Source organism: Lepidochelys olivacea, assembly GCF_965140295.1.
Source record: "Lepidochelys olivacea isolate rLepOli2 genome assembly, chromosome: 2".
NCBI lineage: Eukaryota > Metazoa > Chordata > Testudines > Cheloniidae > Lepidochelys > Lepidochelys olivacea.
Window position 1 is genome coordinate 118909978 of NC_140412.1, and position 16613 is coordinate 118926590.

The 16613-nt window shown below is 42.9% G+C and overlaps 1 protein-coding gene across 2 annotated transcripts in view; it reads left to right on the top strand.

Annotated features, from left to right (window-relative positions):
* LYRM4 (LYR motif containing 4) overlaps positions 1-16613 on the top strand; it is a 146571-nt gene that overhangs the window by 57217 nt on the left and 72741 nt on the right. The window contains exons 3-4 of one of the 2 annotated variants that reach the window (XR_014710127.1): positions 12688-12823; positions 13508-13630. The exons of the other annotated variant lie outside the window; for it this stretch is intronic. The gene's annotated coding sequence lies outside the window, so the exon portion shown is untranslated. The remainder of the gene's footprint in view (positions 1-12687; positions 12824-13507; positions 13631-16613) is intronic. 2 annotated transcript variants of the gene reach the window in all.

The window sequence follows — 16613 nt, forward strand, 5'->3', positions numbered from 1 at the left end:
TACTATTAAGGCACACCAAACCAGCCAAACAGAGAGGACTTTGGTTTTACCCTATTGACTAACCATAAGTCACACAAGCAATTCCCTTAGGCGCTCCAGTTTCCCAGTATCACCACCAGCACTGCTCCTTATGGGAATGACTGGTTATGAAAACCAATACCCCAGTGAAAAAAAGGTTCTCCCAATCGCAAAGGACCAAGCCCCAGACCCAAGTCAATATACAAATCAGATCTTATCCACAAATCACGCTGTTGCCGATCCTTTAGAATCTAAAATCAAAAGATTTATTCATAAAAAGAAAAGTATAGATGAGAGTTAAAATTGGTTAAATAGAGTCAATTACGTACAGTAATGGCAAAGTTCTTGGTTCAGGCTTGTAGCAGTGATGGAATAAACTGCAGGCACAAATGAAGTCTTTGGAGTACATCCACGTCTTGGATGGGTCATTTAGTTCATTGTTCAGAGCTTCAGCGTAGCAAAGTTCCTCCAGAGGTAAGAAACAGGATTGAAGAAAAAATGGATGGATTTTCAGGGCCTTTTATATCCTCTGCCATGTGGAAGGACATCCCTTTGTTCTTACTGTGGAAAATCACAGCAGCCAGGTGGAGTTTGGAGTCACATGGGCAAGTCACATGTCCATGCATGACTCAGTTCTTTACATGTAGAGCAGCCATTGCTTACATGATACCTTGAACGTTCCCAGGGAGGCTCCTCATATGTGAATTGGAGTCTCCCAAGGTCCATTGTCAGTTAAGTGTTTCTTGATTGGGCACTTAATCTGAAGAGTCCCTTCTCAATAAGATGGCCAAATGCTTCACTGGTGCTACTTAGAATCAAACACATTGAAACACAAGTACATAGCCAATATTTATAACTTCAAATACAAAAATGATATATGCATAATCATAACAGATATCATAATAATAACCAGCAAATTATAACCTTTTCACAGACACATTACTTGACAACCTTTATACAATATTTGGTGCAACTATAGGACCTTGGTTGCAACAATGATCTATACGGTCACAGTTCATGTCAATAAGTCACAGAGGGGCTGCAGGGCACGGGCTTGGAGGGAGTTTGGGTCCGGGAGGGGGCTTGGGGCATGGGAAGGGGCTAGGGTGTGGATGTGGAGGGCGCTTCTCTCTGGTGGCTCCCTGCAAGCGGCTTCCCATCCCTGGTGCTGCTGGCGGAGGTGGAGACAGGTGACTCTGCAAGCAGGCATGCTGCCTCCATCTGCAGGCCCTGCCCTCTGCAGCTCCTGTTGGCCGCAGTTCCTGGCCAATGGGCTGGAAGCCGCAGACTCACCACTCAGGGAGAGGGGACGGAGGCAGCATGCCCTCAGAGCCACCTGGCTGTGCCTCCGCCAGCAACAGCAGAGATGGGGAGCTGCTTGTGAGGAACCTCTGGAGGTGAGCCCCCGCCCCCCCCCCCCCATCCGGCACCCAGAGCCCCTCCCAAGCCCCCTCCCGGACCCAAACTTCCTCCAAGAGTGCACCACGCAGCCCCTCCCACGTTCCAGCTCCCTGCCATCCCCACACCAACCGCACTGTAAACCGGACTTTCAGTGCAGATCAGAAATGCCGGTTTATAGAGCTTGCCAGTTGGTGAAGTGCCAGATAAAAGATCTTTTGCAGTATTAACCATAAAAATATCAATCACGTTGTCCTTTGTTAAGCTAAACAAATTACTTGATTAAGATGCTATTTAGCACATATTGTTTTAAACAGTTTCCTAATGGGACCCTTCCTTCAGCCATCTTACAGGGTTTCAGATAATGCATTTGTCCATTATTCTGAAGCTAGCTGTGGCTAATGTTTGATCTGAATGAAAACCACTCAGCACTTCTGAAAATTAGGCCACTTATTTAAATTTCTAAATAAGGATTTAGGAACCCAACTTTGGACACCAAATTTTGTGACGGGTTCAGTCACAGAGAGCCCCTTGGGACTGTCACCTGATGTGCTGAGACTACCTTTGAGCCCATTTTCCCTGCCAGCTTGGGACTTCAGAACCCTGCCTTGTTGAGCCTGCTGCAAACACAGACCCAGGTCTGAACCATGTCCCGCAAAGCTGCAGACTTAACTGAAAACAGCTTAGCAAGTACTCCTGTCTCCAGCACCCAGACACACCCAGTTCCCAATGGGGTCCAAACCCTGAATAAATCCGTTTTTACTCTGTATAAGCTTTAAACAGAGTAACTCAGAAATTGTCTGCCCTCTATAACCCTGAGAGAGAGATATGCACAGCTGTTTGCTCCCCCGGGTGTTAGTCACTAACTCTGGATTCAATAATAAGCAAAAGTGATTTTATTAAATATAAAAAGTAGGATTTAAGTGGTTCCAAGTAATAACAGACAGAACAAAGTAAGTTACCAAGCAAAATAAAACAAAAATGCGCAAGTCTAAGCCTAATACAGTAGGAAACTGAATACAGATGAAATCTCACCCCCAGAAATGTTCCAATCAGCTTCTTTCACAGACTGGACTCCTAGTTGGGGCCAGCAATCACTCACACCCCATAGTTACTGTCCTTTGTTCCAGTTTCTTTCTGGCATCTCTTTGGGGTGGAGAGGCCATCTCTTAAGCCAGCTAAAGACAAAATGGAGAGGCTTCCAGGGCCTTTTATATTTTCTTTCTTGTGGGTGGAATTCCCTTTGTTCTTCTGTGCAAAGTCACAGCAACAAGATGGAGTTTGTAGCCATTTGGGCAAGTCACATGTCTATGAATGGTTTCAGAGTAGCAGCCGTGTTAGTCTGTATTCGCAAAAAGAAAAGGAGGACTTGTGGCACCTTAGAGACTAACCAATTTATTAGAGCATAAGCTTTCGTGAGCTACAGCTCACTTCCTCAGATGCATATCGTGGAAACTCTATGTTTTTGAATCTAATTACCCTGTAAGATATATACCATCCTGATTTTACAGGGGGGATTTCTTTATTTCTATTTACTTCTATTTTTTATTAAAAGTCTTCTTGTAAAACACTGAATGCTTTTTCATTGTTCTCAGATCCAAGGGTTTGGGTTTGTGGTCACCTATGCAAATTGGTGAGGCTTTTTATCCAACATTTCCCAGGAAAGGGGGGGTGCAAGTGTTGGGAGGATTGTTCATTGTTCTTAAGATCCAAGGGTCTGGGTCTGTAGTCACCTAGGCAAATTGGTGAGGCTTTTTACCAAACCTTGTCCAGGAAGTGGGGTGCAAGGTTTTGGGAAGTATTTTGGGGGGAAGGACGCGTCCAAACAGCTCTTCCCCAGTAACCAGTATTAGTTTGGTGGTGGTAGCGGCCTGTCCAAGGGGTAATATTTTGTACCTTGGGGAAGTTTTGACCTAAGCTGGTAAAGATAAGCTTAGGAGGTTTTTCATGCAGGTCCCCACATCTGTACCCTAGAGTTCAGAGTGGGGGAGGAACATAGAACATAAAACATAGAAACAGTTTCCACGATATGCATCTGAGGAAGTGAGCTGTAGCTCACGAAAGCTTATGCTCTAATAAATTGGTTAGTCTCTAAGGTGCCACAAGTCCTCCTTTTCTTTTTATGTCTATGAATGATTCAGTTTTTTGCAGTTTTTTTTTGTTGTTTACATGTTTACATGTTAGTTTGAATGTTCCTAGGAAAGCTCAGATGTGGGTTGGTGTCTCCCAAAGTCCATTGTCAGTTAAGTGTTTCTTGATGGGGCACTTACTGAGAATAGTCCTTTCTCAAGAAGCTAACCAAATGCTTCACTGAGGCTACTTAGAATCAAACACATTAAGATACAAGTATGTAGTCAATATTCATAACTTCAAATACAAAAATGATACAGACAGCATAATCATAACCAGCAAACTACAACTTTTCCATAGACATCCCACTTGGCCTCCTCTGCACAAGATCTGGTGCAACCGTAGGACCCTGGTTGCAACAATGATCTATATGGTCACAGTTCATGTCAATAACGTTACAAATGTAAAAAATCTAAACCTAGCCTCTGCACCTGAGAGCTCAATATCTCAGTATCTTGCTTGTACATCTTCTTTCAGGTAGTTTGGTTAGTTCCTAAGTATATGCTAAAAGAAGTTTTAACAATAAAGATAGATTGACTGTTGCATCCCAATCATAACAACTTACATATGTATATCATTTTATTCTGAAAATTCCCAAAGCATTATACAATTATAATATCAATGAAACACATCCTCCCTTTACGTGGAAGGCTACCTACCAATTATTTGTTTTATTTGCTTGGATTCAGTATTTTCAAAAGCCTGTCCACGCTCTAGGTATTCTCACAATTAAATTCAAACCCATAAAGGAATACAACCCCTTATCTTAATACAAATATTATTCCTGTGGGAATTCTGTGCCAAAAAATAATTAAAATTCTGCATACAGTATTTTAAAATTCTGCAAATTTTATTTGTCAAAATAACACTATATAATCACACCAGTTTCAATTATTTTGGTTATTTATTTCAAAATACCAGTCAACACGTATGGCTGTAACAATACAGACACACACAAAAATTCCCCCATCAGTAGAGAGTTAAAGAAACCCCTACGGCAACCCCAGTTCCTGTTCCTCTGCCCCTTACCCCCCTCCCCCGACCGCAGCCAGGGGCAGACATTCACACACCCAGAGCCCAGCTGCCCGCACCCCTCACCCCCAGTGCAGACACTCACGTCCCTCCCTCTCCCCAGAGCCCAGCCATGGGGCCCTTGCCAGCCCAGACACTAAAACACCCTCCCCCTCAGAGCTCAGCCGCGCCCCTCCCCCCTAGACATTCTCACCCCCGACCCAGCTGCAGGGGGCCCCCCAGCCCACATACTCATACTCTCTACCCGCAGAGGCCTGCTGCAAGGCCCCCTTCTGGCCCACAGACTCTCACCCCTACCTTCCTAGATCCTAGGGATCCAGAGGGAGAGAGAGCCTGATGCTGGGTTCTAGGTTTGCATGGAGTTTCTTGCGCACTCCGCCTCCTTACTTCTGGGCATGCTGGGTACTGCAGCTGCTGGGAACCCTCCAGCTCCCTCCCCCCAGCCTTGTCTTCTGTTTGTGAGCTGGGCTCTGATGGGTCCAGCAGTCCCTATAAGCGGCCAACATCTCTGCCATCCATTGCGGGGGGGGCGGAATTCTGTGCGCACATTAATTTCTGCAAAATTCTGCATTGTGCAGTGGTGCAGAATTCCCTCAGGAGTAAAATATATATCAACCTTCATGGCCCTTGGGAAAGAGGATAATTTAGCCAAAGTCACTGGGAGCAAATTCTTACTTTTATTAAATGTGTCATGGGATTTTTCCTGTTTATATAATGAAGATGGGATCTTAGTTTTTAAGGCCCCATCCAAAAGTCCTCATGTGATAAACTGAAGGGAATTCCACCTATCTTCCTTAAGAAAAGGAAAGGCTAAATAGAGCCCGTCTAGATTTCAGTCTGTGGTTTCAGTGACCATTAGTGTTTCAATCTTATACTTAAACTACTTAGCCCACACCATTAGAAACCAGTGTTACTAGCACCCATATTTGTGTATTTTATACTGCTAGAAGCTCAGAGACCTTTGGACCTCCAGTGCTATTATGCAGATTCATTAATTGTTCATTTCAGTAGCATTCCTGATAATTTAAGACCAATTCAGAGAACTCACTCCAATGAGCCCTTGAGGTAAAAATGCTTTTGAAGTAAATAATATTAAATATTTGGTAGAGTCCCAACTAAATATTTTGATGAACTGTGTTTTTGACCTCTTGATTTTGGTAAATTGAATCTTCCTTTAAAAATATCGTATCTTCAGATTAAAAATGAATGTAATACAGGCACTATATTGCTTGATTGTTGCTTATTGATTAACAGGCCAGTCAGTATAAATCAAAATTAGGAAAATTGCTATACATAATTTGAGCTCATTTAAATTATCTCTGTTATGGGAGCAATCCTCTTGTTAAAAGAATCAAGTGCAGTTGTACCAAATAGTAAAATAAAATTGAACATTGGACTGGTGAAAGGACGGCTAAATTCAAGTCCTATAGAAGTCCACTGGAATTTTGTTTGTCTTTCATGGGATCATAATTCACCCTTTGATCAATTTAAAGGTGGAATGCAAATGAAATTGTGAAAATTCCATCTGCTTTAATGCATCTCTCTGCTCCTACTCAAACTCAGAAAAATCTGCATCTTCAAGTATTGCATGCCTAAAGGAGCTACTTTTTCTGCCCTGTCCACATGCCTAAATCATTGTACCTATTTCCCTCAGATTCGGCATTGTTTTCTTCTTTCTTCCGTTTGTGCTGTGTATTAATTCACCCCGAGCCCCTTAGTATGGTCAGCCTTTTCTTTTTCTGTTTTCCTCCAAAATTTTCCCTCCCCTAATCATCTTAGCTCAAGCCTGAAAAGACACAATACCCAAGAGTGGAAAATGGTAGTACGGTAACTCCTCACTTAGTCATCCCAGTTAACACTGTTTCGTTGTTAAGTTGCTGATCAATTAGGGAACATGTTCCCTTATAACGTTGTTTGGCAGCCGCCTGTTTTGTCCACTGCTTGCAGGAAGAGCAGTCTGTTGGAGCTAGCTGGTGGGGGCTAGGAACCAGGGTGGACCGGCAGCCCCTGTATCAGCTCCCCACTCCCCTAAGTTCTCTGTGCAGCAGCTGCCCAGCAACCTACCAATTGTTGGCAGTTCAGCTGTCCCTCCCCCCACTGCCATGTGCTGCTCCTGCCCTCTGCCTTGGAGCTGCTCCCGGGGGCCCCCTGCTTGCTGTGCAGGGGAGGGGAGAAGAGGGGGACTAATGTCAGGGTGTCCCCTTCCCCCTACTTCTGCCCCCCGTTTACTCCTTCTCCATATAGAGCAGGTGGGAGACACTACAGGGCTCAGGAGGGAGAGAGCTGGCCGCAGCTGCTGTCTCAACTTCCTGATCTTTTTAAAGGCTATGTACTTAGAATGTGGTGTCAACGTACTTAAAGGGACAATGCTCCTCTCCCCCCCCCCCCACAGAAGGTGTGTGTCTCTGCTATGCTGTCTCCCCTCCCTCCATTTGTGCTGTCTTGTAGAGTGTGAGGCTACATTAACAACAATGTGTTAACTCTTGAGGGCTCAGCCGAATGCTAGTTCATCATTTATCAGCAAGGCATTCCCTGGGAAATATCCCACCCTCTTCCACCCTCTAACTTCACCACCTCAACCAAGCTTCACAGTCGTCATTGCTGTGTACAGTATTAAATTGTTTGTTTAAAACTTATACTGTATGTGTGTGTGTGTGTGTAGATATATATATATATTTTTGTCTGGTGAAAAAAATTTCCCTGGAACCTAACCCCCCCATGTACATTAATTCTTACGGGGAAATTGGATTCACTTAACATCGTTTCGCTTAAAGTCGCATTTTTCAGGAACATAACTACAACGTTAAGCGAGGAGTTACTGTACTATTAGTGGACACAGTTGTTGAAGTAGTCTGCTCCCCTTTCTTCTCTTTAGGAAAGCACAATCTTATTATTCCTTAAGTCAAGCCTTAGAAAACAGACCCAAGAACTCAGGTTCAGAGAACACTGCTCTAAGAGACAAAGGCCTATAAGACCTGATAAAGCCACATCTGCCTCAATCCAGTTGGCAGTTTTTTCCCAGTTTATGTCTTCAGGCGACATTTATATTGTTTGTGGACCTAACAGGGCAGCAACATACTTGGGGAGATTCAGACCTTGAGAAGAGGAGTCTAACATGATGACACATTTGACATCAATATTCCTATGGTCTGTTATGTCCAGAAACCTGTGATTATAATCGTGCTGAGATGCTGTTTCCAAAACTCATGTTGTAGAAAACACATATTCATAATAAAAACTCTACAGAATACTGTTGCAAACTGAAGTTTGTGATCATTTTTTAGAAATGCACATCTTATAGAAATCATAGTCCACTTTTAGTACTTTGAGTTGAATTCAGATTTTTGGTTTCTGGTTGTTTTTTACTCATCCACGTTTATTTGTGGTTATATTTGCAAATAGTAACTTTGGGGAGTGGGGAGGAAAGGTTTATTTGGATTGTGACTGCATATATTTAGGGATAAATCAGTGGATTAATTAGCAGTGAAATTCATATGTAAAAGAAAGTTCCAGGAAAAAAATTAAGCAGTGTCAATTACTGTTTGCATTCTATCTTTCCCATAGTGTGTAGCCACACAGGCTACTTTGCCTCCCTTCTACTATGGGCCACCAAGAAGTTAACCAAAGAAAGCATAAATATGTAGTGATATAAGAGGAAAGCATGAACACCACATGAATTCTAAGTCACTTTAAAGAAACCTACCTGGACATTTTCTCTGTTTTTTAGTCATCATTTTCTAAAACCAAATCTTGAAAAATTACAGTGGATAATGACTTCCTGGTTGGTTTTATTTAATCTGGAGTCCATATCAACTAAACAGAGACACATTTTCCACAGTAGTATTTTTGGACAATAAATCTGGCCAATATAATGCACCTTATTGAATGGTCATATGTATTTTATCTATACAAAGGGAAGAATCGGTGAGCATCAATACCTGTGTGCTTTAAATTTACTGCACCACTTCCTGAGTATTGGCAAAGGCTTTGGCAGTTTGTAAAATCGAGGTCATCATTTGCTTGTGGTCCTTCCTCATCTGAATGTATTTCTTTCAAGGCCCTTCCTGCTGCAGTCAAGAAATTGGTAAAGTAGTTCTGTGTTTGTTTTTTTGGTAATAATTTTTCCATTTAACATGTCTCTTGATTCTCTGTTTTATTCCCCTCCCACCCTCTCCCCCAGTGGCTCAGGTGGCCCATGGCACAGTCTTCTGTCTTTTTATTAGGAATTCTGGAATCCATATACACCCAGTGGTCATATTCTTGAAGCAACCTATGCTAAATGCCAACATAAAATAATAGATGCACAGAACACAATTATCATTGCTAAAAAATAAATGCGAAGAACATAATAGTGGAAAGTATTCATCCTTTGGGGATGAAAACCACTTAACTAGCTTTGATAAAATTAAGCTAGTGTTATGGATCTCAAACTGATGCAATTTCCCTGCCACTGAATTCCTCCCTCTTCCCCCAGGGGAAGCTCTTGCTACTTGAAATGATTGTATTGGATACACTTATTTATGCCAGGTGATGTAGTCAAAAGAAGGACTGGAATTCTGACCACCCAAGTTTTCATCTCAGTTTTACCAGACTTCTGTGATGTTGAACAAGTCATTTGTACTCTGTCTCAGTTGCTGTCTTTGTAAAATGGGGATAACACTTTTCACACCTATTTCACAGGGTGCATTAAGGCTTAATAAATGTTTGTGAAGATGTATTATGTAACTACTAAGTATTTGTGATTTTTGGGGGGGAGGGGAGAAGGTTGGTTGTTTTTGTTTTAAAGAAATGTCTTTTAGACTAAACTTTTTCTAAGAGTTCATCCTGATTTGGTTTTAACTAATACATTAATTCTAGACTTTGTTTAACTGACAATTGTAGTTCCTCTGTGACCAGGGAAGAAGCAAGCTGCTTTCATTTTTTCTTAGTTTTGAGATCTGCTCCTGCTCCCAGCACTGTTCCCTCTAAGCTGTGCGCGTGCACACAGATCTTAAACCCCGTGCACACGGCGAAACACCGTGCACACAAAAATTTGCACAGAAGCACAACAATTTGCACAGATGAAATGTTTTGCGCCTACAGCCTGTCAAAAATTTGCACAGAAAATTTTTTTTGCCCACACGGCCTGTCAAAAATCAGAGGGAACATTGGCTCCCAGTGATGTCATTGGGTATGCCACAGATTATGCCCCAGATCTGCAGCAAATTATTCTAAGGGAATTTGTGACTATGTATAACAATTAATACATTTCCCCACTGTTCATTAGAAGTGAAAAATGTAGAAAGAATTTGCATTCTGGTTGGACATGGCAGCAAGATGGTGATTCTTTTTCTTTATACTGGAAAATGTTTTATTCTGAAATACTTATGTGGATTTCTGTAGAATTACTTAGCAGACTAAAACCTTGTCTTTGTTATTCCTCTGGCTTGTACTTTAGCAAAAATAACTAGTAATAAAAAACTGACTTCACACCACAGAGCGTTTAGAGAGTGTTAAAAATACAGTATATAGAGATGTAAGATGGAAACCGAAAAGTAATGTCATGTAGAAATAGTAACATAATTCTAGCATTTAAGTGGCAATTGAAGCTGGGTTTCCAGCTGGTGTAAATGAAAAAAAGAGTCAGGGACTGCTGGTGTGATGTGCAATGACATCTTTGGATCCTTGAGGTTCTTCCTGCATAATAACATTGTTTACAATTGCTGATTGCTTAATTTTTGTTCTAGTTCCCGTGAACAGTATTGAAATAAAGACAAGACAGACAGACAGACCTGCCTTGTTGGAACTAACAGGTTATAGCAAAGTTAGAATATGGATGGAAGGAATGTAGTAGGTTTTAACATCTTGACAAATGATGTCTTGGGCTTTAGAGGCCTGTGGAGCACGATTATTGAATACAATTAAAGCATGGTTTGGCTATACTTAAGAAGGCAAACTTGAATCAGATCTCCCAACAGCTTTGTTTTTATAGCACTAACGATACCGCACATTACATTTTTCAATGTTACTTTATATACAAGTTTGTCAAGATGGTTGAATATTGTATTGTGTGATTTTTGTTTTTCCAATACATAATTTTTATGGAAAAAAGCAGTCTAGGGCATGTGACAAGACATGGTTTTCTGTCTCTTCCTGCACTCCTCTCTTCTGCAGCTATTGGGCCGTGTTGTCTTTTATTGGTAGATTTTATTTATTGTATTGTATTAGACACCCACAAGCCTTTGAGGCTGGAACACTATCTAAATGAAATTTTAATTCTTACTGTGGCATCTTTGAACACATAAATAGTGTCAAAGGGGTACTCCTGGGGGAATTCTGCACCAAAAAAATAAAAATTCTGCACATAATATTTGAAAATTCTGCATATTTTGTCAAAATAACACAATATAAACATTCCAGTTTCAATTATTTTGGTAATTTATTTCAAAATATCTGTCAGCAAGTATGTCTGTAACAATACAGACCAAAAAAAAGATTCTGGTAATTTATTTTTTTTTACAAATAGATTTTTGACTCGGCATATTAATACAGAACTTTGAGTAATTCGTTTAAATTACAATACAGAGCTGTATTTCCTGCACCTGTCAGAAGCACTGCAAAGGTTTGGGGGGTCCGGGATAACAGAGGAACTGAGGGAGAGGGAAGAAGCTTGGGAGTGAACCTGGAGGATGGTGGGTGTGGGTGGGAGGAGATGTTTTTTGGGGGGGGTGGGGGGGGAGATTGTTAGGGAATTGGGAAGCCTCGCCCATGCAGACCCTAACTAACCCCAAGCCTCTCTGTCAATCAGATACATCTGCCCCTGTCCCCACCCCACCCGTCCCAATGGGTCTCTGCAGCCCCCCACCTTGTCCCCAGACTCAATACTGTCACCCCACTAGCTCCTGAGACCAAGCCCCAGTCTATCCCCCTACTATGCATTCTGAACCCCAGTCTGTGACCCCCTAGCAGCTCTGTGTTCCCCACTCTGTCTTAACCTGGCTCCACGGGCAGGATGCTGTGATGAACTTCTACTCCTGGGGGAATTCTGCAGCATTGGGCACGCATAGAATTCCCCCCCCCCCCCCCCAAAATACATTCTGCCCAAGAAGTGCTGCAGTTCTGCCTTTTACCCATCAGGGGCCGCTGTGGTGCCAGAACAGCCATCTCTGTTCATCCATCTGGCTGGCCTGGTGCCACAGCAGACTCTGCTGGGCAAAAGGGAGAACTGCATCTGTTCTTGAGCAGAATGTATTTTATGCTGGGAAAAAACAAAATTATGAGGGACAGATGCATTATCAGGGGATAAGAATAAATAGACACAAGTCGGACATCAGGAATGATAACACACAAAAGCCAGTGGGAGAACACTTCAATCTTCCTGGACATTCTATAACAGATTTGAAAGTAGCTGTATTTGAATGAAAAATCTTCAGAAACAGAAGAAAAACAGGTTTCAGAGTAACAGCCGTGTTAGTCTGTATTCGCAAAAAGAAAAGGAGGACTTGTGGCACCTTAGAGACTAACCAATTTATTTGAGCATGAGCTTTCGTGAGCTACAGCTCACTTCATCGGATGCATACCGTGGAAACTGCAGCAGACATTATATACACACAGAGATCATGAAACAATACCTCCTTCCACCCCATTGTCCTGCTGGTAATAGCTTATCTAAAGTGATCATCAAGTTGGGCCATTTGGTGAGAGAACCTGGATTTGTGCAGGAAATGGCCCACCTTGATTATCATGCACATTGTGAAGAGAGTTGTCACTTTGGATGGGCTGTTACCAGCAGGAGAGTGAGTTTGTGTGTGGGGGGGGGGGGGTGGAGGGTGAGAAAACCTGGATTTGTGCTGGAAATGGCCCAACTTGATGATCACTTTAGATAAGCTATTACCAGCAGGACAGTGGGGTGGAAGGAGGTATTGTTTCATGATCTCTGTGTGTATATAATGTCTGCTGCAGTTTCCACGGTATGCATCCGATGAAGTGAGCTGTAGCTCACGAAAGCTCATGTTCAAATACATTGGTTAGTCTCTAAGGTGCCACAAGTACTCCTTTTCTTTTTAGAAGAAAAACAGCAGAACTAAAATTCATTTGCAAATTTAACACCATTAATTTGGGCTTGAATAGGGACTGGGAGTGGCTGGCTAATTACAGAAGCAGCTTTGCCTCTCCTGGAATTGACACCTCCTCATCTATTGTTGGGAGTGGACTACATCCACCCTGATCGAATTGGTCCTGTCAACGCTGGTTCTCCACTTGTGAGGTAACTCCCTTCTCTTTATGTGTCAGTATATTTATGTCTGCATCTGTAACTTTGTTAGTCTTTAAGGTGCCACCAGACTCCTTGTTGTTTAGATGAATTATGCGCATCTTCAGATGCACAGAATTCCCCCAGGAGTTAAGGGGTCACTACAAAGAATCCTTCAGATCAGAACACACTTAGATTTACAATTTTTTTTACTAAGTTTTTTTGGTAGCCCAGCTTAATTGTTTTTGACACCTTATTTTGATGACACCTTAGATGTGATGTAGATGGATTAAAAATGAATGTAATGCAGTCATCAAACTGCTTGGTTTTGCTATTTTGATCACTGGGAAACTTATAGCCATATTTAGCAAAACATCTCTTCGTGAATGGAGCTCACTTAAGAAAATGTTGCAGGAATTGTGTTGATTTAGAGAATAAACCTTTTTTCTGCTTCACGAAAAGGAAAAATAAAACACTAGACTAATAAAAGTAGAATTATTCAAGATGAACCACAAATGACATTGCTATAATATCAACTTCAGTAATGTATGTATGATGAATGCCCAGTTGTATAAATTTATAACTTATCATTCATTTTTAATTTATAATTTAATTATTATAACAACCCCAAGAACCCAACAGCTTATTCTTACCTTCTTTTTATTTTTTAAAGACCTTTATATTTTCTTTTTCTTTTAGGTTACATGACATTCTTCATTGTCATATGACTAGTTCATTGGTCTACTCCGACAGCCCAGCATGTAGCATGCTGGTAAGAGACAGACCTCTCTGAACTCTGTAGACTACATTATGAGAGGTTAGGTAAGTGGCATTTTTCTTTATTATATTGCACAGCTTTTAATTTATTTCATATTCAACACCGTATAAAATATTCTTAAAATAAATTTAGGGGGGAAAGCGCAATATAATATTAAAAAGCCACTTATCAGACCTGTTATACATGGGGTTGACTCCATGACCCAGGAAAATTGCATGGTGATTTTGACATCATCCGGCACCATGCACGCTGAGGCACCTAGCCGGGTATGGTGAGAATAGATGTTATGGGACTTTAAAGAAAAAAGTTAGTTTGTATACAGAAGGGCTATTGCAAAATGAATTTATTTTTCATGCTAGGGCTGTTCACACAACCAGAGCACAGAAATGAGCTAGACGTGGGATTCATCCTGCCATTGGTCAGTTTATGGGGTTGGTTGTTTATGAACATTGAGCTTTGCTATTTCAAGTTTTCGAAGGCTCTGTTAGTCCTGCTGAATGTAATACTACTGCGGGAGTTCTGCACCACTACACATGCACATAATTCATGCCCCGCACAGAATTTTTTTCCCCCACAGAAAATACATTGTCGGAATGGTGCTGCAGTTCCTCCTTTCATCCGCCGGGGACACTGTAGTACCAGAACAGAGAGCAGCTTCTCCCAGATGGAAGCAGCCCCAGCTGGGGATAGGGAAGAGAAAGAGGCTGCCTTTCTCATAGCACCCTGCCCATGGGGCCGATTAGGAGGCATGGTATATGGGGGAATGGATAGCATGGCGCACATGGGGCTGCTTTGGATCACAAGCTGGGGTTCAGAAGGGCTAGTGGGGGGTAGGCACAGTCTGGGGCAGAGGCTGAATGGGGACAGGGAGGGAGGGAGGTGCAAGGACACATGGGGATGGGGGGAAGGGTGGCTGAGTGGGAGTGCAGGGCCATGTGGGGGAGGGGGTTTCTAGACAGGGAAGAGGGTGGCTGAATGGGGGTGCAGGGACACACGGGGATACGAGAGGGGTTACGGGGATACATGGGGATGGGGTGGGGGGTGACTGAGTGCGGGTGCAAGGACACATAGGGATGGGGGGGTGCAGGCAGGGGCATGGAACCGGGGGGGGGAACCAGGGCCCTCCCACTTTTCTCTGCGGCTGGGCCTGCGTTCTTCCCCCCCGAGGCCCCAGCCAGGCCAGCATGCAGCCCAGCCAGGGAGCTCGGGTAGTTGTGGGAGCCCCGTGCACGTATCCTCCACCTGCCTGCTGTGCAGGGGGCTGAGAACAGCCCCCACCCTGTGTCCCCGCCTGGCTCAGGGCAAGTGGAGGCTCCGTGATTCCACAGCGGCTCCCCACAGCTGCCCATACAGCTCTGGCTGTGGGTGGGGTACACCTCAGAGCCGCAGCCCAGCCACAGAAAGAGATGCGCTGCAGGCACTGTGGGGAGCTGCAGACCATCCACCTCCCGAGGGGCTGCTCGCCCGTCCCCGTCCCCCCGGGGAGGTGGATGGTCCACCGCGTCTCCCCACAGCTGCCCGTACAGCTCTTATCGTGGCCGGGCTGCGGCTCTAAGGCCAACACTTTTGGCCCACCCTAGGTGGGAGCAGCAGGCTTCCAGCTTGGCCGGGTAGGGGCTTCTGGGGGGGAGAGGAGGGGCAAGGGCAGGGCCTCAAGGGGGTGGGGAGTCCCCAGTCCCCCCACGTTTGGGAAGCCTCTGGCACCCCTGGGTGCTGGGACACGTGGACAGGGGCAGATGTGCCTGACAAAACGAGAGAGGCTAAGGGTCAGCCAAGGTCTGTACGGTGGAGGCTCCCTAACAATCCCTCACTGCCCAAGAAAAACCTGTTCTATACTTCTCCCACCCACATCCAACAACCCTCCAAGTTCACACCCAGACTCCTTCCGGCAATTACTTTCTTGTCCCTCAGTTCATTTGTTACCCCGACTCCCCCCAAGCCTTTGCACTGCTTCTGAGGGGTCTGGGAAGTACAGTTCTGTATTGTAGTTTAAATGAATTATTAGTCAGAGTTCTGTATTAATATGCCTAGTAAGGAATTTGTTTGTCAAAAAACATTTCCTGACTCTCTCTTGTTGTCTGTATTGTTACAGACATCCTTGCTGCCAGGTATTCTGAAATAAATTACCAAAATAATTGAAACTGGCGTGATTATATTGTGTTGTTTTGACAGATAAAATATGCAGAATTTTCAAATATTGTGTGCAGAATTTTTAATTTTTGGAGCAGAATTCACCCTGGAGTGATGTAATCTTCATCCTGTTGGTGACTTATCTGAAAATCTCCTAAATCTACCTGACTCTGATTACTAGAATCATTGGGAATCACATAAAAAAGCATCATCCGCTACCTGGTTGTTAAAAGTGATGTACAGAGCTAAAACCTGCTCTTCTCAGCAATGCATTCAGATCAGAAGTATTAATGAAACTTTACTCAAGGGTTTGACAATTACAGTATAGTTATATTTAGAGTACACTTAAAATGCTTTTAAAGGGGAGATTTAACAGATGAGTTTTAAGTATTGGAAAAAGTTAATATGACACACTTTTCTATGATAGGAATAAAGGGGGGAAGAGGACTCATTTCTGTAGAAAACTTGAAGTATGAAATTTAGCTTAATACAGGGGATTATCGTTTAGACTGGCATTTTTTAAGACTGTGTGCAGGATCAAGTCTTGATTTGCATGATGTTGCATGATGTCATGGTTTGTACAGGTGGTGAATAATGGGCTTTGACTCTTGAGTCACCTGTCTTACTGGTATGTTACCAAATGTAGACATATAAAAGCAGAATACACTTAAATTGTCAGTGTCTACTATGTATACTGGTGACATTAAATATTATAATCATGTCATCTTATTAGCGGTAGTGTTCAGAAAGTAACCTTGTAGCTTGGCACCTGGTGGCAATGTGAGTAAACACAGTTGCCAAGAGCATGGAGAGGGTATTTCAGAGGCTTTTGTGCATTAAGTTTATAGATAAATACTGATTAACAAAAATGTTAAGCAACAGCATTAACTTAAATCA